This window comes from Melospiza georgiana, chromosome Z (genome assembly GCF_028018845.1).
Source record: "Melospiza georgiana isolate bMelGeo1 chromosome Z, bMelGeo1.pri, whole genome shotgun sequence".
In the NCBI taxonomy this organism is placed as follows: domain Eukaryota; kingdom Metazoa; phylum Chordata; class Aves; order Passeriformes; family Passerellidae; genus Melospiza; species Melospiza georgiana.
This window is the reverse complement of record NC_080465.1, coordinates 52501798-52529785: the sequence shown is the minus strand read 5'-3', so window position 1 is coordinate 52529785 and position 27988 is coordinate 52501798. Positions and strand designations below refer to the sequence as shown.

At 38.9% G+C, this 27988-nt stretch overlaps 1 protein-coding gene across 3 annotated transcripts in view; it reads left to right on the top strand.

Moving 5' to 3' along the window:
• The window catches only part of GHR (growth hormone receptor), a 118612-nt gene that overhangs the window by 11321 nt on the left and 79303 nt on the right, over positions 1 to 27988 (top strand). The window contains exon 1 of one of the 3 annotated variants that reach the window (XM_058044406.1): positions 25520 to 25581. The exons of the other annotated variants lie outside the window; for them this stretch is intronic. The gene's annotated coding sequence lies outside the window, so the exon portion shown is untranslated. Of the gene's footprint in view, positions 1 to 25519; positions 25582 to 27988 lie in introns of those variants that run through there. 3 annotated transcript variants of the gene reach the window in all.

The following is a 27988-nucleotide window of genomic DNA, read 5'->3' as shown; positions in this document are numbered from 1 at the left end:
AAAGAGAACACCAACCACTGTAGCGGGAATTAGTTTTCTGAAATTGCTCAAAGCCAATTATCAGTCTAGTTGTTTTAGGGGAATATTAATACTCTGTGAACTGTTCTACGGTTTGAATGACACACCAGCAGGTAGAAGTTATATTTATGAGGTAGTATTTCTCACCTTTATCCTGTTAACTGTGGGAATGAATACAGCAGCTTCTATTTGGGATTTCAGTGTAGCTGTGAAAAGGGATTGGAGCACAGATTGTGGGATCAGAGTGAAAGATTTGGTCTGTATTTCCCAAGCAGTAGCTCCTGGAAGCGATACGGAGCTTGTGGCTAGGAATGAAGCCATAACCCTGTCCATGACTGCATGGGAGGCTCTGCAGTGAGTTCAGAAAGACCTCAGCCAGATGTGAGCCTTCGAAGCCTCTGCTCATGGCACTGCTTTCCAAACCATAGCAGAACCTCATACTTTTTTTTTCTTCTTCTTGGAAGAGGGGAATACTTGTGTGTTTTGGTGTGATTTTGGATGTATTGTGCTCTTAGTTTTTATGCAAAAACTACTTGGAAGTTGTAGTAAGCCTGGTGTTGATTGTGTTTCATGGATAGTGTATCCAACCCAAGAATACAGGGACCCTGCAAACAGACTATTCCTCTTCCAGCTGTTCTTTTTGGCAGTAACATGAGCTGAAAGGTTTACATGAGTTAAAGATTCCCGGCTGAGTATGAAGTTATCTGCTGATCAAACCCCTTTGCGCAATTTGTTAATAAAGTGAAAATCCACTAAGTATGTTTGATTGCTTCAAGGGTAGGTACAGCTGGGAGGAATCTAGCATCCTTTCTGGAGTCTGGTTTGTTGATTATTGTGTGACCCAGTTGGCAGCAAGCCTGTCCTATGAGGCACAGGACAAGAATATGCTGCACAGCTATTTTGCTAAGTAGTTGAAATACAGTGCCAGCGTTATTTGGGACAGATAAGTCTTTGATAACCTATTGCTGCTAAGTTGCGCAACAGAAAAAACAACGTTCTTTCTATGATAAAACGTTTCTCCATTGTTCATCAGCAAGCAGAGCCTGAGGAGCTCTGCTTCTGTTGAGATTAATGGGTAAGTTTTTAGTCAAGGTGTCAGTCTGTCCTGATGCTCACTGGCAAATCTGCTTATTTTGAAGTTTTCCCGACTGTACTAGATCTCTAAGCATTTGCTAAAAAGCATAGTTTCAGAAAATTCACATTGGGCTGTCAAACTTATTTAGAAGTTATTTTCATAAATCCAGGAAAACTAAAACTTCACTGGTTGGTATCCTCAAAGTTAATCTTATTTTGTAACTCTTGTCTCTGCCACTTAATGACTTACCTGCTGGAAGCAAGCACTTTTTCGCCAGTATCAGAATGGCTAAAAACTTGCTCCTTAGCAAAAAATAGGAATGTGGCATGCTTCAAGTACAAACCAGTCTCTTTGTGGAGACTTACTGCAGGCCCTTGGATACACTCATTGCTCTGCAAAGTTAGTTCAGTCACCTGGTGTAGTTAGTATGATTTTTTTTCCCCTCTGTTTAAATTTCTCTGTTTGAACTCTGCCTGAAAAGTAGACTGGCACATGTTCTCTTATTTTTCAGATCAGTCATGCCAGCTATGCATAAAAGAGCTGGAGCAAAAGCATTCCATATCCGTTAAGTGTTTTATTTTCCAGACTGAAAACTGAATACTTGCAGCTTGTATGTCATTATATGCTTGTCATTCCTAATTACTTTCTGGCATGTTCCTGGGTGTTTTGTAGACAGGAAAATGCATTTGATTATTTTTTTAAGCTAGGCTAGCAAAAAAAAAAAAAAAAAAAAAAAAAAAGGAAGGAAAAAAAGAAAAAAAGAGAGACTTCTACAAGAATGCCAGAGAGGGACTTCTTACAAGGGCAGGCAGAGATAGGGCGAGGGAGAATATCTTTAAAATGAAAGAGAATGTGTTTTGATTAGATATTTGGAAGAAATTTGGTATTGTGAAGGTGGTGAGGCACGAAGTTGCCCAGAGAGGTGGTGGATGCCCCATCTCTGAATATATTCAAGACTGGGTTGGATAAGGCTTTGAGAAACCTGATGTAGTGAAAGGTGTCCCTGCCTATGGCAGTAGGGTTGGAACTAGATGACCTTTAAGGTTCCTTGCAGCCCAAACCATTCTGTCATTCTGTGAGTTAGAAAACTTTTGGGAGAAAGAAATGTGTAGACATAATAACTGTTGCATTTCATAACTGGAAATTAATCATCAAGCATATAGTTATTTTCAAAGAATGTAAGTATGTGATTTTTCCCTGCAGGTATTCTGAATACTGGGGCATGTTTTACTGAAGGAAAGCATTGAGATTGCGTATCAGATTTTAATGCACAAATTCGTAGATGTGTACGGAGAAGCAGATTTATAGTTCTGACCCTTTAGACAGGCTATCAAGTGAGCTACAATAACTCATCTGAGGCTAGTGGTAAATAGAAACTGTGCCAATGAAGAACTGAGTTTCCCAGCTAGCATTTCCTTTGCTTCTTTAGATTTTGTACTTTCTTGACAGTCACTTGACAGCTTGACTACTCTCGAAATGTGCTGGAGTATCAGAAGCCTGTTATCTCCTAAAATAGCTGTTGTTCCTCATACAGAATGTAAATCTCCAGAGTCACTGCAATGAAGAGTCATGCAGCTTTGTGGGGTGTGTGTCTATACATGGGCTGCTTATAACAGATTCAGACATGAAATTACGTTTGAAGGCTATGGCTGCAAATTTAAGCCCAGATTGATTATTTGGCTCTCATCTCTCTGCCATGGGAGCTGTAGTGCAGGCTGCATGAGCTGCACCCCTAACTGGAAGCTGTTTTCACTGGGCTGATGCAACTTGTCCTACAACTGCCTGGTTCCAGGAGAGATGGGAGCCTGTGGCAGGAGCCTGCCTTGTCACCAAGAAGGGCTCGGCAAATCCTGCTGGGAGCAGCCCACAGCAAAGCTGGTTTTGGCCATGAACAAAGCTGCTTTTTGCCAGCCTTAGGCACCAGCCAGCGCATGAGAAATGTGACCTAAGGGTAGCTTGTCTGTGTGGGTGCTCTCCAAAGTTTGTTAAAGTTGCTGAAGAGTACTCACATGATGTAGTATTGTTTCCACCAGATACCTGAATTGTTGTTTGCTGTCTGTAAAGACTCAACAGACTATGAGAAGTGCAAGGCTGCCTCAGCCACCTCAGTTTAGAGCCTGCTTTTCAGTGGTATCTGCTGAATTTCACTGGAAGTGTGCTGCCTGCTGTGATAAACACGAGCAAAGACTCTTGCCTTGGGTGACAGTAATTTATTACTTATACAGTGCCACAGCCATAGTTTGCAATTCAGTCAGCTATACTAAACATATATGAAGATATCTGCCCTGGAGAACTGCCAGCATTCAGGAATAGCGGGATAATTTATGGTGCTGAACAAAACAAATAGAGTCACCTGTGGCTGTATTGCATGGTGAATATGTGTGCTTTTGTAAACTGTATTACTAATCTAATGATTCCCAATATTAGTTGCTTCTTTGTACCTTGCTAAAATAGCTGTAGGAAGATATTTTCCTGAAATCTGAGGTTTTAAAGGAATTTTGAATATAGCCTCATGAAATATGACAGTGCAAGAATCCTGGAATCTTTCCCTTACAGTGAAGAAAATTACTGTCTTCTGTGCAATGACGTGTATAAACTTTGCGCTATAAGCTTGCCTCTGACTGGATGAAATAAATAGTAATTTTTCTGAAACAACAGAAATTTTCAAGAAGTCAAGCCAGTTGCAATTTTTGGCTTGAATTAGAGTAATAGTTTCATCTCTCAGAAGTAGTTATGACTTTATAACTCATAAATACTGGACTGGATACACACATTTAAAATAAAAACTTTTTCAGTCTGAAGGATTATTTTAATGTTAAAAACCAGTTAAAAACCAACTAAACAAAAGTAATTTAAATAAGTTCAAATAATTTCAAGTGCATTCGTACAAATGCAAAAAATATTTGGTATTGCATAAAATGATATAAATTTGCTAGAGATAAAAATGTCAGTCTTCCTATAGAATTATGCATCAACATGAATGAAGCCAACTGAATTTTTTTCATATCACCAGAAGGGTCTGTTACTAAACAGTTTTTTTGCTGCCAGGGTAACTGCTGTCAGGTTTTTTTAACAGAGAAGTAAGTACTTTTACAGTGTTCGTGAGGATATTGAAATGCCTTGAAAAATAGAGAATTTTGTTAAATGATTACTTACTAATACAAGGTATTGATTGTGCAAATTACTACTCTTGGGCAAGAGTAGACATAATGTGCTGTATGTGTTGTAGACATGACGCTGCTGCTGGTGCCACGATGGGCGCCTCTGGTGCTCATTCTGGTGAGTGGACGCACCTCTGTCCTTTGGAGAGTGTGCAGCATGCATAGGAAGCTGTCTCTTCTCGTGTGGATGGGTCAGCAGAGTCCCTCATCACCTTTGAGTGAGCTCCACAGGGTCTGCTACAGGGTTGTTTTGCTTTTATTCATTACCTAGCTGGAAAGGAGCTGCTTTAACACCAAGAGCGTGGTTTCCAGGCTGCAGCACTTTGGGCTCACCTCCTTTTTCCTTGCTCCCTCACAAGTCTTGCATCTCCTCTGTAAACAAACTCTCACTCTCTAAAGCTTTCTCCACAGGTCAGGTTTTCTGAATGTTTTATCTTCATTGCCCTCTTTGGCAGAGTCTTTCACTTGGCAGCAGTGTTGGAAAGGAGAAGCCCTCTAACATGTGCTGCTCCCATTAATGTGCTACAGAATGCCAGGTGCCGATGAGACAATGGCATTTTCTCATCAGCTTTTTCTCCCTTTTGATTTCCACTTGTTTGGTTTTTTCCCCTCTTCTCTTTGCAAAACTGCTGCCTAGCCTGTAACTCTACACTACACTGGTCAGTGGTACAATATGACACATTAAATCTTGTAATAAAGCAAAGAGAAAAGTGTATTGAATCATGAGAAATCCCTAGATGCGATCAGGTTTTTGTTTGAGTTTTTTTTTCTGTATCTTTTTTTCTTTTTTTCCCTTCAGATGCTACCCCAAAAAATGTGCATAAGAAGAAACTTCAGGCTGAAAATCGCTTTAGTGAAACACAAAACATCCATCTTTATTTCCAGGTTAGGTTTGGGCAATGCAGGATTTGCCGTGGATCTTGGACGTGTCCTGTGCTGTATTAGCATGACATTAATGCCCTGCTGCTCTTTGTCAGAGCCAGCACCAAAGTCCTGTTTGGTTTTAGATGTGTAAAGGTCTTGGCTCTCCTTTCTTCATGGACTAAGGTGGTAACTGCAGTAGCCAAGCTAAGCATCTGACAGTACAGCTTCCCGTTGGATCCTAACTGCTGCTTACAAAACTTTGCAAACACAGCTCCTAAGCTGGCAGGCTGCTTGTTTTTAGCTACAGGGAGAACCCTCATAAAGGCTTTCACTCTCCCTGAGGTCTATTGCAAAATGAGAATGTTCCCTTTCTCTTTGGCATCAATCGGGTTTGTAAACTTTGATAACAAAAGAAATACTGAGTTCATATTCCAAAATACTTGGAATCTGGTTGTTGATTTTTGGGTACATAGGGCCGTTGCTCTCACACAGAATAGTTCAGCCTTTAAAGTTCTGTCTGATCCCTTTACACATTTTCTTGTTTATTCTGTCAGATGGCTTATTCCTGGAAAATGTAATATGAGCACAATTTCCAAATTGTGCTGAGGGTAATTGTTCTCTCTTGCTGTGAAAGCACTTGGATGTATGCATAGTGGACATTCATGTTACTGATTTTTTAGCGCCATGGATGGGAATATTCACATTACCAGAGACAATGAATGGATGGGGTGTGTACCTAGAGATGGAGATGGGCAGGTAGCACAAGGGTGTGTTGCTTAGCTGGGAGTTCAGACTGTTGGGCAAGTAGGAAGGGCTGGTATCTGAGAGAGGCTGCAGGAGGTAAGACTTGCCAGCAGTCACCTACTGACTTTCATCCACTCATCTTGGGCACAGATTGCCCCCCTTGTTCTCCAGCCTATCTCTTTATCTTGGCCATCCCAGCTTCTTTTTGCCTTTGAGGCTGACCATGACTGCTCATATATCAAAAGGTGAGCTCCCCTTAGCAGCCTGTTTGTTCATCTTAATCCAGATGCTGAATTATTTTATATTTTAATTGTTATTTTCTCACTTTTAGGGGGTAAGAAGGACAAAAGGCAGTGCTATTGTAAGGACTGGTTTACAGAGGCTTTGAAAATGGGGCTGTTCCACACTGAGGAATAATGTTTTTTCCCTGTGCAGCATCAATCACTTTGCATTCCGTTTCCACTATGACAGCTCAGATATAATTACCTTGGGCCACTTAAATGAGTACTGTATATTCCTGTAAACCTTTTAACCTGCTAAATTAATCACATGGAGAAAGTTAATGCTATTTATATTTAAATAAAAATTTGCAAACCAGGCAGGAGGGAAGAGTGTTTTTGTGTACAGTGTTACCATTTATGCTCAACTGCTTGAGGGAGGCTGGTGGCTTTTTGAGAGATAATGGGTATGAGCTTCTGCTAAAGGCAATTGATTGTAATGAAGAGTATTTTTAAAAAAAGGGCACTGTCCACTTGAATATTGTGGCAGTCAGTAAATGCCTTATGGGGGGCTACAGCCCCACTTCTCATTAATCCTGTTTATTTATTGATACTGTCATGTTTGGAGGGGGTTGGATCTGAAAAGAGGTGAATACATATAACAAGGTTCATTCTGTTTGGTTTGCTCCCTATTTACCTCCATGTCCATTTAGCACCTTGCTTGAGATTTTGTCTTACACACAGTGCTATAAAATGCCTTAAAGCATTCAATTTTCAAAGAGGTGCAATATGACTTTCTCTTGCTTTTAATGAAATTTTACAGCCTTCAGTGTTGTGTACACTGATTTTGCAAATGTAAATCCTAAAGGCTGATGTCCCAGAAGAAATAAGAAAGCTCATTTTTAAGCACAACTTTAAGCTAGCATCTTGAACCCTGAATGCCTGTGGTAAGCTTTGCAAGTCAAGTAACTTCTTAATACAGTCCCATCCACCATCTCTGGCGTATGAATTTCTCAGCTATTTAAAATACAGAGAGTAGAAACTGTATCTTTTTCTACATCTTCTTTCTCAATCAGTGAGAAAACTGATGTACAGATACATGTGTTGTGCATTACTTGCTTTCGCAAGGTGGACACTGCTGAAGTCCCTATTCTACAGTACAATCTCTAAGCATGAGCCAGTGTGCAAATCACTGGTGCAGAATGAGAACACATGCATCTCTTTGAAAAGGGCTCATTTCATGTCTGGGCAGTGTTGGGGGGGAGCAGCGAGGTGCATTTTATCATGGAAATGTTGGAAAAACTGTTTCAAGTGCAAGGAAGGGACAGGAGTAAAATTAGTGTATAGCACTGAGTCATACTTGTTTAAAAATATAAAAACATTACTTTCCGTGTTAAAATAACCAGCAGTTGTGTTTGCTTGCTGGAATGTAGTTAAATTGTTATCTCAGGAGAGTGTGCTCCCAGTTAATAGGATGTTACCCAAACTTTACCAAAAGTACAGGAATTTCAGCATGTTTCACCATTAAGATGTTTTTAAAAGTGAAGACACATCCTGCCCTCTCTTTTTCATACTTTTTCTTTAAGTAACAGTTAAACCATCTCAATGACTCTTAATGCCACTTATCATTGGGAGATAGATGAACACTGAACTGTTTTGCCCTTTGCAATTTATTTCTCACTTCAGGGTGGTGACAAGTGGCCTTTAATTAAAAGGAGGAACAATTATACTTAATTGTTTGCATTGGAGGATTTTAAAAATCTTTTTAATTGTATTACTTAAGATGTTTTCCTCTCAAAAAGAAACTGATATATTCATTTGTGTATTTGTTTCGTTGTTTAAGTGCAAATACTAACAGCATTCCAGAACCTTCTCCTCTTGCAGTGACTGTTGCTGTTTATCTCTGTGTCATCTATGGCTCATACTGTTGCACCCAAACCTAAATTCTTCACATCTTGATTACCCAGAGCAGAGGTTTGTTGCTGTGTTGACCATCGGCATCATTAGCTAATACATTCCCTTTATGTCTGCAAGTCAAATGCAGCTACAGTGATATTTCTGTGTTTGTGTAACTTGCATACTTTGTAATCATCAAAATATCAAAAGAGCAGGCTTTTCAAAAGTACATATGACTTAATAAATGTGTTTCTGATGTTCTGATGTATCTACTGGAAGAGGCATTTAAAGGGAGGAGAAGGATTTATTGAGAAATAACAAAATGACTTATCAGAATTACTTGTTCTCTTTTCTTTCCCTTTGGGACTATTTCCATTATAAACTGAAGTTATCAATGTCTTCCTGAATGGAATTGTGATAGCTCTCAGAAGCTGAAATACTTTGTAATTTTTAACCTTCCATTTCTATGTTTACATCTGCTAAAGGTTGAAATAGTTTAGTAGCTCTGAAGAATGTTTGTCTAGTTTACTTATATCTTTTTCTGAGGGGAAAAAAAAAAGAAATGGACAATGTTTTCCCTTGAAAACATTGAAATTCCTGAAATAACATGAATGTGTTTATCCCACACTAGATGGTAAAGATGGACTCCTTCTGACAATTAAAGTTGCTCTCCATTAAGGAGTATGTGTACTGCATTTAATGAAGCAGCACTTAGCTTTGCTAACATCAGTCTGGAGCAGCGCAGAAGTTCTTTTAGCACATGATTGGATTCCCAGAACTCTTGCTTTGTAAATAATGTCTGTGCCCAGTGAGCCCTAATTGATAATGACTGGTAATGTAATACCTGCTGGCTAGGCCTGGTCTTTACTGAAAGAGCTCTTTGAAACTTATTTATTGATTGCTGCAATCAGTTTAGTTTTAAAAAAGAAAGAAAGAAAAAAAAAACCCCACCAGAAACCCCCAGACATTAATTTGGTCTCAGCTTTCTGATAATTGTTTTTCTTATTTGATAAAGTTAGTGATATTAAAGTCTCAAAACCCTTGTCTGCCTTTTTACTTGTAAAGCATGTCGTGGTTTTGATTATGATCTCAGGAGCAGATGCTGAATAAATGTAATTTTCTGTCCAGTTCACGAAAGGCCGCCCCAAAATAAAGACATAGAATTTGCCTACTCTCTGTATCATGAGGTTTTTATAAACTAATTATTATTTATTTACCTGTGCAGAAAGTGAGGTTTAGTCACAAGGTCCTCACTTGTGGCGTTCTCCTCACTGTCCTCAGGGTTTCTGTTGCTTTGTATTTGCACACACTGTACAGACGTCAACTTTTGAACCCTTGTCCCGTGGTGCAGACTATGGCCAGCTCTGCTGCTGTCTGCAAAAGGGATGGGAGTTGTGCTTTCATCTGGTGAAGTTGTGCTTTCATCCTTCTCACCTTTAGTGTTTCCTTTCAGGTTTTGATTTGATTGCCTTTATCAGAGAATGGATAATGCTTGACATAGATCATCCAATGGTGACATTCACATCATGTTTTCCTCTTCTCTGTCTCACTTTACAGACATTTCAGTAGTTAAATTCTTAGTGCTGAATTACTTAATGGTAGCAAAGTGATCATTTTAGGGAGGGATAGCTGTATTGTTTTGCATTTATGTATTTTTACTTCAAAAGTGTTTTAGTTACAGTTTTTTATGACTTGCACTAACTGTTGTAGAAATGCCTAGTGGGAGGTAAGATTTGCTTCAAATGATCTGAAAAACAGTAGTCCATAAAAGAATGCATGAAAAAGAATTAATTGTTGATTTTTAATAAAGATTTAATTAATAAATAATTATTATTCTCTCTTTATTGCTGGGTGGTTTTTGCTCTCAGATTTTCACTGCATTTTAAACTAATTTTTAGTATGTATGTCAGTTTTACACCAACAAGGAAGACAAATACAGTACACAAAATCAGAAAAATAGCTAAAATCTAGCAGTGTATTTTAGTTGGGACAACTTGAAATTTAGTAGCATTTTGTGGAGAACTGATTTCTGATTTTGATGTTTCCCTTTAAGGATTTGTGCTTGGAGACTAATTTTTGCCCTGATTCACTCTGTGCATCTCATGTGTATTTTGGCTGAGCAGTTGCACCCTGAATCTTTTGTGACAAGTTTATCAAGCCAGTTGGTATAATCTGTCAGTCCTGGGTCTGAAATGGACATGGGATCATAGTGGTTCATAATTTACAGCTCAGCGGGTGCTTTACAAATGATTGCTCCAACCAGTGGAGAGATGATGCAGTTTTAAGTGTTCTAAGGCACAAGGAGTGCAACAAAATAGTTCCAGGTGCACTCAGACCATAAATAAACATCAATACAGTATAGGTGTCTTCTTCTGACATATGTAGTCATAAAACCAGCAAAACAAATTTACAACACACTTTTATTTGACCATTACTCTGTACAAATAATAACTATTATTAAGCATTTCTTTCCCAGCTGTTATTAGAGTCTAACATTGGTGTATAATACATTTGTGTTAATGATAAATTAGTTAGTTTAAAATCCCCTCCTTTACATAAAAATACTTCCAATACAATGGAAAATTTTAAGTGATTTGTAGCTCTTTTGAGCATCCAACAATATGGTAAAGAGTTTTGAGCTTAGGGATATTGTAGACTGCTAAAAGGTCTGGGGGTTTTGGGGTTTTTTGGGAAGGTTTTTTTGGTTGGTTGGTTGGTTGGTTTGGTTTGGATTTTCAAGTTTATTTTCTCAGAATTTTGCATTCTGCATATTCTGCTGTCCATTCCCAGCATGCCCACTTATGAACCTCCACAGTTTTGGTCTTTGTTAATAGCTTCTCTTTATTAATAAGACTGCACCTCTGCTGAAAGCAGCTGGACAACTGGTGTGATTGACAGTATTTAAAAATAGTAGAGATATTTGCATTTCTTTTCAAGATGTTAAATTTTTTTGTTTTGGCTCTTTCATATGGCAGTTGTCCATCACTTCACTGGATTACCCTCCTGACAGCACCATGGGATTGTGCTGGTGTGAAACAGGGCAACCCAATACTGTCTTGTGCATCCTGCCATGCCAGGAGTACTCCCAAAGGCGCTTTTGCTGAACACCAGCACCTGTCTTTCATCCTTCTATCCTTTCTGCAGGAGAGCCTCCTTGGATGACATATTTTGGGGGAGCCACAGGGGTATTTGGACTGAGTTCAAGATGTGACAAGACATGGTTGTAGCGTTCCTGGTTGTCATGGTTTGACTCTGGCACAATGCCAGTGCCCCCATGAGAATACCTTCTCCCTGTGTCTGCTGTGAGATGTGACCAAGAATAAGCAAAGCAGGCTCCTACTTAAAAATAAAGAAAACTTTATTAACTAAACTACAAGAAAATAACTAAACTATAAGGAAAGGAAAAAAAAACACACAAGGAAAATGAAAACCTTACAAAAAGCATTTTCCTCCTCCCTCCACCAAATTTCCCAATGCAATACATTCCCCCAAAATCACCAACTCTCAGTCCAGCACCGCCCTTTAGAATACTCAATCTTCAGTTCATCAAGAGGAGAGGAGTCCTTCTTGCACCATAGGCTTCCCCTGGAAACACGTTGTAACCTCGTGTGCTTCCATGTCACTCAGCACTGCCCAGAAAATCCTTTGCCATCGTGACATTTCCTTCCATCCCAGTGCTCTCACCACCGTGCACGGACCAGAGCTGCTTCTGGGGTTATCTTTCAAGGATGCCTTGTCTCACTCCAAAAGGCACAGTCTCTCCTTCGGGACATCTGTCCCCCCCAATTTTTCACCCCTTGGGGCCGAAGGGTACCCACTCTGAACCCTTCTGGTTCTGAGGCACTGCCTCCCCCTAAATGCAGTCTCTGTGTCACAGGAGAAAAAAAATGGTTCTGTCTATGGCCACACAAGAAAAGTCCAGCCAAAAGGCCACTCCGTCATCTCTCCCCCATTCAAGAGTCTTCTGCACTTCCCTCGTGGCCCATTCCCTCTTATCTTATCTCTTATCTCTCTTCTCATTCAGGTCCAGGAGTATCAGCATTTGCAAAGTTTCTGTCATGCAAGAAAAGGGTTAAATATCTCACTCTCTGCTGTCTGGAGCTCTGGAACTGCCGGGCACCTTCTCCCCGCACTCCTCCTCCTGGGCTGGCCGCTATCAAATTCAGACGCCGGCTCTCCCTTTCTCTCTCCTGGGGAGGGGGCTGGCTGCCCGATGTCTCTTCGGGCTCCTCCACCCTTCCATCCTCAAGGGCCTCCTCACCCCCATCTCTGTCCAGGCCCAGGCCTACCACATGGCTGCCCTTCCCCGGCCCAGCAGCAGCGGCTGGACGGGGGAGGGAGATGCGACCTCTTTCCCTCAAAGTCCCAAGAGAGCCTCCCAGGGCCGCAGCTCTGGTTTTAACCCCTGTGTGTTCTCAGAGGTGGGTCCGAACCTCAGTGGCTACATCAGGTGCCAATATTAAAATCTGAGCACCTATTGGTAACCACAGAATATCCCAAAAAAGAAACCTACTTCCTGTCAGTGTCAAACCACAACACTGGTGTTGTACCAAAGCCCCTTAAAAATGGCCTTGCAGCATCCCTCTGAGATCGGTATCCCCAGCAGGTGGAAACAGCTGCCTGGGAGCTGTGCGTTGGTACTTTAAGCATACCCAGAGCTGACACCTGCAGAATGGCTACCTCTTTACTATTAAAATGTTTTGTTCTTAAAACACGCTTAAGAATTGTTTTCAGCTGTGGGACTTGACCCAAGCCAGGGATCTGCCAAGGACTATGGTGAGATAACCAGGCTTCATGGGAAAGGCATAATTGTTCTTTCAGGAGCAATGTGCTTGGGAGCATTCCTGTGTTTATTTTGACACCCAGCCCAAGTGAGGACATCTGATACTAGTCCTTTTGCTCCTCTTCTGACTTTCTATATTGAGGTCATTTTTGTTTCAGCAATCTGGTGATGAAGACCTGGACACTCTTCCAATGTTTTCAAGTAAAAAGAAGCAATCATGGTGAATTCCTGTGATGGAGGAAGGAATGTCCTGATGCATGCTAAGGCCAAATCGACCAAGGATTTTTAACAGGAGGAAAGCCTTGACTTGGTGAAGATCTAATTTCAAAGGATGGAATAGCAGTTTAGTTTCAATTTCATAATCGCATAAAACTGTTTTTAATGGCTTTTCAACAGAGACATCACACAAGGCTTTTCTTTTTCTTGTGCTTATTATATTGTATAATTGGTTTCTGATAGTATCAAAACACTAGGAAGTTTCTCTCAATAACATAATTAATCTCTACATGTTACAATTTAGTCTTAGCAAGGTCTGTTTTCCCAGAACCTCATATTTAACATCAAGACACTTTGAATTGTGTGTATATGCTTTGGTGCTGTCCTGTGGTTTTGGCAGTCAGTGCAGTATCCAAATCCCAATACCTAGTGCTTGCATCACCTCAGCTTTTGATGGCCACCACTGGGTCACTGGGTAGTTGTGTCTAGTAATGCCTGGAGTTACTAGGATTCAAAAGCTTATAAATACAAAGCAGCTTCCTCTAGAGTGCCGTGGGGTTCCACCTTGTATTAAAAATAACACAGCAGCCAAACTAAAAACATTAAGGCTTGGCTCTAATGGTCCAGATTTTCAGAAACTGAACTTTCAGGTCTAACTGCTTTTATTAATATAAATATAAATATATTTATAAAATATATTTATTTATGTATTTATCAAGTACCACTACTACTAGAATATGCATAAGGAGCACCTAAATACAAAAATAAAACCAAACCAAAATTTGTTCTATATATTGAACTTGCTAGGTGCTTCTTAAAACAAGATGGCTGCATTAAGTGTGAGCTATATTCAGCATGAGTTTGCAGTGGGAAAGTACCTGAAACTGATCCATTTTTTTTCCAGCATATCTATCAAAATCCCATGGAATATTATGCAGAACTCTTATAGGCTGCTTCCATGGAAGCTGAGTGGCTCTTGATGCCTCCTCTGGTACCTGATGCAAATGCCATCTTCCCATGCTGTCAGGCTGCCTGCACTTGTCCTCCTGTGCATTCCAGAGAGAGGACAGAGCACTCTGCCTCAGTGCAGGTGGTGCAGCTACTGAATTTTGCTTATAAGTAATTTGGATAGTGGAGCAATAATAAAGATTTCATGTAGTTCTTTTTGGAACTATTTGGTTTGCCACAAGCCCAGTCTCTATAGACGATGATAGAGCTCTGCCTTTCAGTAAGAAAGTTTTTGTTGCACAGAAGGTAAATATAGGTTGGGGAAGTTTTTCAGTGTATTCATACTGTTGACCCATAGTTTATGAGCAATTCATCTTGGCTGTGCTGAATAGCAAATTAATTTGCATCATTTTGTGTTTTCTTTCTAAAGCTGGCGGCTGGCAAGTAATTGGCTTTCAAAGCAGGGGTCTAAATGTAAAGGAATAGAAATAAAATAAACTGACCTGTATGAATATAGCATTGAAATACCAGGATTTTTTTGGGGACTAGAATAAGAGAATACACCTGAAAATAACGATGGCTGATGTCAAACAGAAGGATAGTAATTTGTACCTCTGTGCCGTGTTTTTCATATGCTTTTAAAATATCTGAAATACGTGTTCTCCAAAAAGAACAAACACATGAGATTCTTCAAGATGTGAGCTAGAAATAACAAGCCCAAGAATTGCAAGTGTTACTCTGGAAGACACTGATAATTCTGTGGACATGAAACCTTTGTCTTCAGAAGCCTACGAATGTTTGTCTATTATTTGTCAGGCTCTTGAGCTATGTCTGAGATGTATAATGCATACCATTGTGAGCTGTTCACGTTTTTAATATTACAGACTCTTATTTTTTTGCTAAGCACTGTTTAGGGACATCATTAATCCCTGATGTTCTCAGTTAAGAATAAAATAAGTATATGACAGATAGAGAACAGCAGGAAAAGACCTTGAAGCAAAAGTGTAAGGACTCTGTTCATCTTTCATTAAGAAAAGAAATTCTCATCACCATCACAACTTTTTCTAACAGGTGAAAATATTCTTTGCCCATATTGACTTGGCTTATTTAAACTTGACATTCATGTAGAATTCTTAAGCATTTATACATTTGAACTAGAGAAAATAAGGGAAATTCACTTGAGTTATTTTTTCTTCATTTGAAGACTGTCAACTTCGTTTGAACCCAGCCAACTGGGTTTCTATTATGTTTTATATCTCCATAATAATTTCAACTGAGTATGGATCTGGTCACGACATATTTACTGTCTGGTGTAAACCTAACTGTTTCAGTTTTCTTCTGCAGTTAAATCCAAATCAGTATCTCTTGATGCTTCCAACGGCAATAATGTTCTTTAAATGAGCACTCTTTGCTCATTTGGTGGTTTGAAGTGCCTATTTAATTCTTATAGTGCAGCAGATCCTTATGCTCACACAGCTGCCACCATCAGGGAGGTTTTGAAAGAGGCTGGTACCACTCACCTGGGTGCTGGTATCTTCTCAGCAGTACAGTAACTTTTCTTAAGTCTTCATATTTATTTAATTGAAGGCAAATTTTCAAGTTGTTGCTGCGTTTAAGAACAGCTAATTGTGATAACTGTTTGCAAAATCTTTGTTTTACTACAGGATATTTCTACAGCTACAGTTACGGAAGGTGTGGTGTTCTGGGCTGTTTCCTTAATGCTTTAGCCTGATATAACTTGGGCTTAACAGAAGCAAGCCACAAGATTGCTGGATGAAATCCTGAACACAGTAAACAAGTGGGAAATATACCTCTGAGAGGTTGCTGTCTCTCCACAGTCAGAACCATAGTAATACGAAGCTGATTGTGAAGAGAGGATTTGCGCAGCAGCAGAGGAGCTACACACAATATTCGTACTATTTTTCACCCACAGCTGGGCAGGGCAGTGTGTAAACACAGAGTGGCAGAGTGTCTGCCACTATTGCCATGCAATGCCATGCCCTTGCTTGGAGAGGACAGAATCTGATTAGTATGAGCCATCACCTTCCTTCACTGCAATTCTTAGATCTGTGGTTTATTAAACATCCAGATTCCTTAGTAAAAGTGCCAAGTGATCCCAGGGTTTTGCTCTACAGTTATTTTACAAAGCAAGTACTGCTAAGCTGCTTACCTGTGTGATTCATAATTTTTTCCTCAAAGTGATGCATAAAGAAGGCTTTATTCTGCATCCCTTTTGCTCTGTGTAATACCACAGTGACAGGAGTGCAACAATGTTTATTGTAATATTCTGAGTGTTTCGCAGCTGCATGTCAGTCATGTGGAATTACCTTATTAATGTTGATGAGAAATCTCATCCAAAAAGTGAGTGCAAGAAAGGAATGACCTTTTACACTTCTGGCTGGTTCATCATGCATGCTTACAAAAGGATCTTGCCATAATTCACAATCCTAACCTGGCAGAGAAGCAGGTATCTGGCTGGTGTTAGTTTTGGCAGTTGGTTTCTTTGTAGCTTAGAGTCTTAATTAAACCTTTGACAGCCTTGGGGATTACTTAAACGTACATGCAAATTATCTTAGTGTTCAGGAATTTTATATGTTTATTTTTAAAGACCTTCCTTCATTCCTTTTCTAGGACTGGAATAGAAAAGAACGTATTACCGTAAAGGTTTCTAAAATGATATTTATGCAAAAAAAGCATATTATGATAAAGGATTTCTCTCTGGGGTTCAGATTAGGAATTATATTCAGTACTTTTCCTGTTGCTATTCCCTGCTGAATTTCTTCATCTGATAATATTACTATTTAGGAAGTGGTAACATATGCATCTAACAAGTTAATTGTAAAAGCCCAAAAGGGGTAATTTGATTGTGCTACTGAAACAATAGTAGTCAAGCATTCTGGTCTGCGGTTGCCAGTTTTAAATTACCACGATTGCTGTAAATCATGCAAAGGAATTGTGGGAAACAGAACTTTCGGCTTTTCATTAGAAATGCCCCATTTTCTGTCCAGGATCGCTCAGCCATCTGTCTAACAGACTGCAGTGGTGCTTCACAGGCCATTCCTTCAGCAACCCAGGGCAGTAAGAGCGGTATGAGGGAACATTCCTTAGTGTTGCAGCATCTTTGAAATCTTAACTATGCGGGTTTGTGGCTGAGAATCGAGTGCGCTTCTCAAGGTAAATGATGCATAAGCAGGCACTGGCAATTTTCCATGTTAGGAACTCTTCATACGTTTCACATACACGTAATTAGCTGGTTAGCACTTTGCTGTATAAGAGATGCTTCTCCTTTTTACTTTTAAAAAACAGTCCAACTCCAGCATTCCTGAACTAATGTATTCTCTGCCCTTGTGTGATTTCATTAAGGTATCAGAGGACCTGGTAGCATCCTGTAGAAACATTCTGGAGAATCAGAAGGGAAAATACCACACTCAAAGATTTCAAGTAGTGTGTAGGCGGAAATAAGTCTCAATTTTAAAATGAAGTCAAAATATCTCCCATTTTGAAACTTTTTATTTTACATATTCATGTTACCCATGTTGTTGGTATTGGACTGAGATGCAGGCTATTCCCAGGAAGCCCTAGTCCTGTTGTAGATACTCTATATTTGCCCTGTGGTGGAGAGGGGAAAGTAGTTCACGCTGCATGCGGGGGCTTATTTCTTTCTGGGGTGTTTAACAAAATGGCACTTGAAGAGAATGATATTTTGTTAAATGAGTTCTGAGCTAGGACAACTGAAGAATTTAACTGGTAAGCAACTGAACTGCTGGTTCAATGTATATATAGCCTTACCAGTTTGTTTTTGCTGTCTAAAAGTGAGGAAAGTTGTATGAGTAATGTCAAAATCACTATTCTGCAATGGAAGTGAGGGGTATTTGGGTTAGTGTCTCTTGCCATTATAAGGCATTCCTAATGCTTAACTCTGCCCTGATCCTTCCAGTGAAATTTGTACCACTTGAGCACATCATATGGCCACAACGTGTATGTGTGGGAGTTGGGATTTCCAGGATGCTAGTGCCTACATCTGTCACAAATATGTGAAATGTGCTGGGATTCCTAATCTTTTATTTCGGCCTACCACATTTCACTAACTCTACTTTCTTTTGTATCTGCTCTTCTTCTCTTTAAAGGCAAAAAAAAAATAAAAAAAAGGAAAATATTAAAAGGTTCCTCTGCAGAAATTTACATCTGCCTAAGTACACATGGCATGGAAACAAATATAGCAGTCATTCTAATCATAAGCACAAATTATTATGAAAGGGAGGCAGTTGCCACTTTATTTTTAAAAATGCATATTTATGAAGTAATGTAGATAGAAGTCATCTATATCTCAGTTCAGTTAACAGCAGAGTAATTGATATGTTTTGATTAATCAGAAGCTAGTGTGATGTTGTTCTTAGTGTGGAGACAGCTACTATCTTTCAAAAGCATTAGCTATTTGTGCTTATCAAGTGTAAGCAGTGGTAGTGAAATGCCTTCTGATTGCCTTAATTTACTATTATTTTGGCATCAAATAAAAGAAACAAAGTAATTTTCAGTGAAGAAGTCGTTATATCTGATAGACACTTCAAATTTCCCTTAGTGTTCTTTTGTGATGATGTGGCAATAAAAAACCTGTTCTTCAGCTGTATGCAATCTTTCGCTAAAAATTAGATCAGTGAACTCTTAACTTGATTTTCTTCTTTGTGCAGCTTTAAGCTGTTCAACTAATTTCTTTCTGGCAAGAATTTCCTTTTTTTTTTTTTTTTTAAATCACTTGAGGGGGGGATTTATTTAAATTTACTTTGGCCTTTAAATGTCTTTCATTTCAGTTATCCTTTAACCTTTGAAGTAAGATTTGGGTAAAATTTTAAATAATGTCTTCAAACAAATTCTTGCCTTTTTATATAATACTGCAGTGAATACTAAGTTCAGGGGGAAGAAAAGAAAAATTTTGCAGACTTTCATTGAATCTCACTTCTGTTAAAGTCAGTTTGAGTTTACAGTTATTTTCAGTTTATTCCCAGCTGTATTTTTCAGTGTGACAAGAGAAATTCATTTGGAGTAAGAAGTAGGAGGATTGTGCTCAGTCAGAAGAATTTACATATATGCAAAGCTGCTGTTTCTGGGTGAGGCTTCCAAAAGATAAGAGGGAAGGAGGGAGTGAGTTTGAAAGTAAGGAGCTAAAATGGAAACCCTCACAAAAAAAACAGATTTGTGGAGTTCAATCAGAGCAGTGAGCAAAGAAGACTGCGAGTAGAATTAAGATTCTGATTTGTTTTCCAAAAAAAAATCTTCAGGAATTTTCTTGAGGTGCAAAAGATCCATATTTTAAAGTCTGGATGATTAGACTTCTAGTGAGTGGATGTGTTTGGCTTGATGAGTTTGAGGTGAAAATTGTAGGCAGATTCATGACAATTCTGGGCTGGTAGAACAGAGAATTTTGCAAGATGAGAAATACTGAACTTATTTATAATAGAAAAGTAGAGCCCTAGAGTGAAAGGTCAGAAGACAACATGAGAGAGGGACAGAGAGCAAGAGGAGAGAGATGAAGGATTTAGAGTAGACCAAAACCAAAAATCCATCTAGTTAATAGTTGAGAGAAATCTTCTGGCTCTTTCAACACTAATCCACTCCTTTCCTCCTTTCTCCAAAATCAAAGATATCAGAGGGGGAAAGTAGTAGATGACTTGCACTGGCTGGCCCATGTGGAGCAGCTGTGTGGCAGCTCTCTGGTGTATTTTACCTGCACTGTTCAGAGATCTCTCAATAAGCAAGAGATTGATGTGACCTGCAGTTACCTTCTCTTTCCTGAGCTCTGTCTTAGAATGGCTTGAATGTTGACTCATAAAAGGAACACAGAGTTTGTTCAGTGTTCTCCATAATGCCCCTGGAGCACTTTTTGGATACCTAGAAAAGAAGCTGGGCCTCTGTAGCCGAGCGACACCACCCATGCTGTCTGAATGATGCTATCCTTGAGTCATCGCCCATGTGGGAAGAACTGATCTGTGGGCCAGCCTGGAGATGAGCTGTTGATCAGCACAGACTGTGCTGTACAAAACTGTGAGTTTTGTTGCTCTGTTTTGAATCTTCCTTGGTTATTTTGAACATTTTGCCATAGCGTGTTTTCCAGCTCATGGTGAATAAGAAATCCAAAGTTTGTTACATGACATCCAACCACCTCACCAGCATATCTACCTTACCAAGCTTTTCTTGTCCTCTGTCTTGCCCTGCCTGTGCAGTGATCCTTGTCCCTTTGAACTAAGTGGAAATAGTGAATATTTAGACTTAGTTAAATATTTTATTTCTCTGTTAATTTCTCTACACATGTTTAATTCCATCCTCAGGCTTTGTTACACTCTTAAATCTTCTCACTTAATTTTTCTAAAGTTCAGGGAGTGTCATTTGAGCTCTTTCTTGCTCTGTCAGAGTTGAATTCATCTGTGCTCATTCAGGTATGTCCTTGAACACTTCCCTATGGACAAGTCTAGTTCTTAGAGATGTGATAGGACCCACCATGTCCTAAAAAGCTGAAAGATTCTTAGGAGTCAGTCACCAAGAGTATGAGCTCCCTTTGAAGGAGGGGGCTGAGGGGCATGCATGTATTCTCCCTGCCAGTCTTGATACTTGCTGTAGTCATTGTGGCAGCTGTGGCATTCTGAAAGAGTGGGTCTGTGGTATGCTTATGAGAAAAAGAGGATGTATTGTTACTTGAAACTGGCTTTCCTCTGTGAATTATTTAAGTAAATCAATTAATTGTTGGGGTGATTTCTCCTGATGGATGTCACTTCAGCTGTGGTTACAGGAATGGATTGCTACTGGTAGGAAATGCTCTCACAGGATAAATCTCTTCCTACCTCAGTATTCTGTGCACTGGCTTTCACAGGTAAAACTGAATGTAGCAGATTCTGTCTGCTGGGCTCTCTAGCAGGCTGATACTCAGAAGCAGCAAATTCATGGCATGGTAACTGCTTTGGTATTTGGGTGTGATTTTATGTGATAATTTTTATTAAAAATTCATGAGTTTGGAGAAGAATACTCACCCTGGTGAGAAGCACTTTCAGTTTCTCACATTGCTACTTAAACTGAAATTGCTGGAAACAATTGCTTTCTTTTTTAGGTCTTTGAAAAATCTACCAAAGTAAACTATATTTCATAAAAAAACTTAAATCATTGATTGATCTTAAGTTCCAAATGACAAAATTACTGAAATGTTCTGATATCAGCCTGTGGTCTGAGGACTTAGTGCTACTTTAGAAGGAAACAAAGCATTCTAAAAATTGCACAAAGCCATATCTACAGGTTTTTTTACAGATCTGTGACCAAATTCTGAAATGCTACTTTTATCTTTATAACCGTTATTGTGAGTTTTCAGTCTGACAATGATCAATTCTATAATTCATGCTGCCCTGGCAATCTTAACTGATGTCCACTGTTCTGATTCATTATTTTTGGCAAGGCAAGGTAACATGCACCAGAGTTATGAGGAACAAGTTGAATTGAAAGTTGCTTGAAATATGACACCTTTTTTTTCTCTCTTTTTTTTTTTTTTTTCTTTTTTCTTTTTTTTAACCCTAGGGTTTCTTTTTGGTAAAAATTTTTTATTTATCTGTGTAGGTCACTGTTTTCATTCTGAGTTTGGTATATTATTTTTCTTAAATCGTGTTCAGGTTTTATTTCCAGAAAGTTGACTTCATTCTTCTTTGTGCCCAGTACAGAACTGCTTACAGAAATAGATGCTTGTAAATAATCTTTTCAAAGACACACATTGTAACAAGTGAAGCCCTTGATCCCTTCATCTAGGTTCTTAAACACTGAACAGGTAAATAAGAGCTTCATGAAATTAATTATTCAGTAATGGAAAATGAGTATTCCAGTTTATAATAATGGGTGAAGGCATGAATTGAACTTTACATGAAACTTACCATTACATGAAAGAACAAAGAAACATAATTTGCATCTGTATAAATGCACATGCTTTGTGGGAATCTAGTTATTAAGCCTAGAAGCATTCTTTGTAACATCTATTCAGTTACTATCAGCGCCAGTTAGTCCACTATGATGAAACTTCTGAAATAACCTGAGGTTTGGAAGAACTAACAAAACCCACATCTCTTTGTTTAGGTTCTTCAAGATATTTCGGAGTCCTTGATAACTTGCAAGTCACTTCTGTACTGAGGCAATTAAATTTACAAACACATTATTAAACATACCTTACAAAGGCAAGAAAACTGCGAGTCCCTTTGTTTTTAAGGACATAATTTACCATCAAGGTATAATTATGTCATAAGGAAGCTGTTAGACATTATCTGATTAGGCATATAGGACTCTCTTCAGTGAAGCTTTATGATGTCTGCATACTGAAGTGGGAAGAGGAAGCCTTTGTTTTAAGTGAAAGTGTTAAGTGAGTTTATTTGATTGTCTTTTGCAATTATTCAGTATTTATGTTGTGGACTGTATAAACAAATATGACAGAGTTGGAAATAAATACTTATATGAAATAAGTATAGGTATGTAAATATGTAAGTAAATTTATATTCCAAATTCAGTCTAATATTGGCTACAGGCTGGAAGCTGAGTCCTGCCATCAGTGGTGTTCCTGCCAACCCCTGAAAATAGGCCTCTTTGAATTCCTGAGTCTGATTTAAGATTGTTGATTTAATATTTTTAGAAGGAAAAACAAGCCTAAATCAATGGAGAAGTACTTGGCTGGAGATTTCAATTGCACAAGATACATGTTCTCACTTGAGACCTTAGGTAAAAGACTCTGGAGGAATTCTCCACCCCATTCCTATGTAAATTCTGACCCAAGCCCCCAAAAATATCCTGCTAATGATGCTTTCTGTTCCTTAGTTAGCCACAGGTAAAGAAATCTTAGTTTGTGATACTGGTGGTCTTTTAGTTGAACTCAATTTTTCATTGGCTGGATAATACATTGTTTTATTCTTTTCCTGAGATGTATCAAAAAGACTTTAAACTAAAGAGGCAGTGTGGATGTAAATGTACATGAAAATCAGCAGCAGAATTTGAGAAAGTAAATGATGGCTATGACAAGAACTTGCAACATGAAACGGAAACTTGTATTTATACATAAAACCTTTAATTTAAATATATACATCGATGCAAGCCCAGGCAGAGTTAGGAAAGATGAGTGGAGGGGTATGAATTAAATGCTCAGATTTCCCCAGTGCCTCATTGTGACTGACTTCCAAGGAGGAATTCCAGAGCTGTGTTCCTTCTTCTGTTGATCTAATAAAAGGATCGAATAATAGAATGTTTAAAATAGAATGGAAGAAAAATACAAAATCTACTCTAAAATGTCCTTGTTGTATAGGCATCAGAATTTGAGACATAGAATATCTCTTTTGCGTCTCTCTTTCAATGGGTGACACAGGCCAGTAATGCCATGTATAATCGTCATTGAGTTAAGGAACTGGATTGGAGATCTCCCTACAAGCAGTGTTGGGCTCTGAAATAAAATGTTGAGTCTTGCTTGCGACCTTTAAAATATTTTTTTTCCCGATCTATTAACTTCTTTGTTGTAGGGTTATTCTTCAGATTTAGGTTTTAGAAAGTAGGAATTTTGAAAGTTTGAAGAAAGATAAGACTAAAACCAACAAAAAATGTTTCTTCTTCAGCAACTTTTAGAGTTTGGAAAAGCCATAACCTATTAATATTAAACATAACATAACATATTAAAAGCCATAACATACATGGCTCCTGTGGCCTTGTTAAAGAGACAGCTCTCTAGCACTAAGTGTATTTGTTTTCCAGAATTGTGGAGGATTACCACAATAGAAATATATTTAGAATATGAAAATATATAAAGTACATATGTAGCTTGCAACAGAGGGCAATAGAAAAGCCACAGCTAAGATGTAAATCTTAGTGACTTTTTGCCTGTTACATGATACCTCAGTGGTGATTGTCGAAGAACAAAATTAAGACCTGTATTTTATAATAACAAAATATTTATTTTGAACATGATTTGTACATTCACTCATATTCCAGCAGTATTTGAGGCCACAAGTATCTCAGCATATTGCAGGAACATCTGGTGAGGCCTGGATGCCTCACTCAGCCCTTGGCTGGGCATCTAGAGTCTCTGGAAGGGGCTGCGTTTTAGCCCTTCAGTCCTACATGCCTGTGTACTTCCCAGCCACACTTTTCAGTCCTGGCTGGCTTCAACACCTTTCTTCTTTGCAAGCTTCTGTACACCCCTTTCTTTAATGCCTAATCTCTTCACAGGGGCTTCTTCTTGATAGCACGAGTCACGCAGACCTTGGAGCTGTGTGGTCAGTGGTGTAGGGTTTAGGCATTGCTCTGTGTAGCCAAGTGATGTCCAGGTTCCCCTGACTGCAGAAGCTCTTAGGAAGTGCAGTTCAGGACTAAAAAGCTGAGAACATACTTCAGAAGTGTAGAAAGAACAGCCCATTATGCTACATAACTTTGAGTGAAACTCAAAATACCCAGTAACTAATGAAGAGTTACATTTCTCGTGTCAGTGAAATCTGAACCCTGTTAAGCTGAAATGGCAAATTTTAGCCTTTTTGAGGAAAAATGAGTGATAGTGAGGCAGGAAGCGAAGTAGCTGTTTTAGGATATGGCAACAAAGTGGGCTTTTTGTATTTGCTGTTGAGTGAAGAGAACGCTGGAGAAAGTAACCACTCACAGGCAACGCTTTGTTTGAATGTGACCAATTTGTAGAATTTGTAAAGCCAGACATTTAAACATTAGGAATGCTTAGGGTAGCATCTACAAGATTTAATGGCCAAAATAAACTCAAACGTAGAAGAGATGGAGATAAGGTAAATTTGCTGCTATCCCCGAAATCTCTCTCCTTTGTTCTCAAGAATGATCTGCTAAGGTTGCACCATTACAAAAAGTAGAGAGGGAGAGGGAACCCTGGAGGTTTCGTCTTTGCCTGAGTTACATACTAAGGCCCCAGTACGCCTAAAATAACATTTATATCTCTGAATTATAAACCCTGTACTTCAAGGCATGAAATGTTTACTCACTGTGCTGGTTAGTCATGAGCTTTTTTGATCCAATAAATACTGTTTGTATGTTTCTGTATCAATAGTTTGCCAAGTCATTCTTTATACTATGTCTTTTCTTAAAGCACTGACAATTCTGGCAGCATACATTTATTGGGTGATTTTCTGAATATGCTGTATTTACTTTTCAAAAATTCTGTATTTTTTCTTCTTCCTTTTTACAGTCTTAGTTCCGTGAACCAGTTTTTATTCCTGCTTTAGTTAGTATTAATAGATTTGTTTTTCCATATCAACTGACATTTTATGTGCCTATTGAGAAATGTTTAATCAAAAAGGAGATTAATTGAATTGCATTAATTGCATTAAGTGATCTGGCTGGGAAGAAGGGGATTGGACCAGATAATGTCTGACACTGTTGCACTGCCTGATTTTCTCCATTTCTGTCACACAGATTACCAGTTACTTGTGCCCCGTAATTTGTTTACTTGAACAGCAAGTTAAAGTGATGGAGATTTTTTTAAATTAATATTATTTTTCTTCTAGTAAATTCCAGTTTTCATTTTGTTTCAGCCTTGTAAAATATTTTTTATTCTTTATTTCTGTTTTTGATTCCTCAGTATTTCTTCGGTTCCATTGAAGAGCAATCTAGTGCTAATTGTTTCTGCTACATGTGGATTATCACCAGGTACAGTAATCCATTATGTATTTTTCTTAATTAACTGGCTATTACCTTGATAGTAAAAAGGTACTCCAGACTTCAAGCAACATTTTTATGTCTATGCTCTTTTGAAGTTAGTTTCTTAAGTGTGGACATAAGAAGTGTCTACAACAATCCAGTAATATATTTTTTTCTAATCTTTTCTTTGTAATTTTCCTGTTAATTTATCAAAAGACTTTTCCTTTTAAGTTACTGATATGTCAGCAACAGTTTCAGCTAATAGAGTTCTGGGTTTCCAGCTGCCCAGATCTCAAAATACTTTCTGTAAACATTGACTAAGCTATTCTTCATAACATTCCTCCAGCACAAGAAGATAATTAGCTGTAGCTGGGAATATGACATATTTCACTTAAGAAAGGCAGTCTGAATTTCTGGTTACCACAAGAGGTATGTTGTTTGACAAGTGAAATTGCTAGGATTTCTGTTTGCATCCTTTACAATACTGGTGGTTTCTTTTAAAAGGTCAAAGAGGTGGTTTCTTTCAAAAGGTCAAATTCCTATATTTGGCCTTGTACCACAGTGTAGACCTCCTGAGCTATCCGTCCGTATATACTCTTATAACCATAATGCAGTGGAAAACATAAATTCATCTTTTATCCTACCGTGAGTGCCAAAAAAGAATCAGTTGTTACTCAGCTTAGTGCTGCTAAGAAAATGTTCCGGTTATTGTTATGTCAAAGGGGCAAAGACTGCCAAGTCTGTAAGGACAGAAATGTGGTTCAGTGAAGTATTTAAAGCATGAAGGGCAGGATTTATTGTTAGACTCCTAAAGATATGAATAGATTGAGGAGGGGAGGGGAAAAAGACTGATTTGGAGCTAGAATGTGATCCCTTGTCCAGAGTACATTGGTGAGACCAAGTGTAAAGTTAAACAGATTCAAAGCTTTTGGTGTCTGAACAGAAGAAAAAGGGAATGGTAATGGAAGGTTCTGATGTGTTTTCTTCGTGTTTCCTTGAAGGAATATAGGGAATTCCTGTGCAGAAGAGAAAGTTGATGAGAGAATTTAAGGAGTGAGTTCACAGTTGCAGAACACTATTTTAGCTGAGAATGTGAAACCCCGTTGCAAGTTTGAAGGTGAGAAGTTTGAACCTAAGAAAGAGCACATAATCGCAAAATATCCCAAGTTTTAAGGGACCTATAAGGATCATTGAGTCCAACTTTGCCCCTCTCAGGATCATATAGAACTGCTTTAGTTAGTATTAATAGATTTAGTTAGTATAAATTTATAATTTTTAATAAATTTAGTTAGTATTAATAAACCATATAACCAAGAGCATTGTCCAAACAATCCTTGGAGTCCTGACATACTTGGTGCCATGGTCAGGGGAGCCTGTTGGAGTGGCCAACTACGCTCTCAGTAAAGAACCTTTTCCTAATGTCAAACCTGAACTTCTCCAGTGCAGCCTCACTGCACTTCCTTGTGTGCTGGCACTGGTCACCAGGGAGTGATCAGCACCTCCCCTTCTCTGCCCCCAGGAGGAAAGTGTACCTTGCTGTGCCAGGTCCCCCCTCAGCCTTCTCCTCTCCAAGCTGAGCAAGCCAACTCACTTCAAATGGTCTTCGTAAGTCTTGCCCTGAAGGGGTTTCACCATCTGGGTCACCCTTCTTTGGACACATGTAAACAATCTGATGTCATTCTTATGCTGTGGCACCCAGAAGTGCCCCCAGCACTGGAGGTGAGGCTGCCCCAGTGCAGAGCAGAGCAGGACAATCCCCTCCCTTGCCTGGCTGCTGATGCTGTCCCTGATGCCCCCAGGACACGCTTGGCCCTCCTGGCTGCCAGGGCACTGCTGGCTCATGTTCAGCTTGCCATAAAATGATTGGAATGACTCAAAAGTGCATGTGAAGAGTCCGTTTTTCCTTTTGTTTGAGATAAATACTTTCAAAAGGTTTAGGGAAAAGTAGTTCAAGACTCTCAGCAAGTGTCACACATCACAATTGATGCAATCTAGGGAAATAAAGTGCTTTTCAGGTAAAATTAGGATACTTCCCAGACAAATTGTTTTGTTTTCCTTTGAGTTAAGGTGTAGAGTAGTGGTTTAACTGGAAATGGAAAGAAATAAAATACAAGAGAAATAGAATAAAGAGACAGGATTCCTTAGGTCAATCTCAGGAGCACAAATGCTCTGGAAATAGGTGCCAGATATCACAGATGCCAGGAGTCCTCTGACACATCCGTTAGAGGTAGCGCAGTGTCATGGAGAAGCAGGAACTCCTGGACAATCTTGTAGGACTTGTGAATCCATATCATGTGTCTGCTTGGAAATAGTCCACCTCTTTTCAATTTTCCATGCAATCACAGGGGTTTTTTGCAATCTTTCTTCCAAAGCATGTAATTTATACCCTCCTCTTATACTTAAAAGTCTGCTGCCT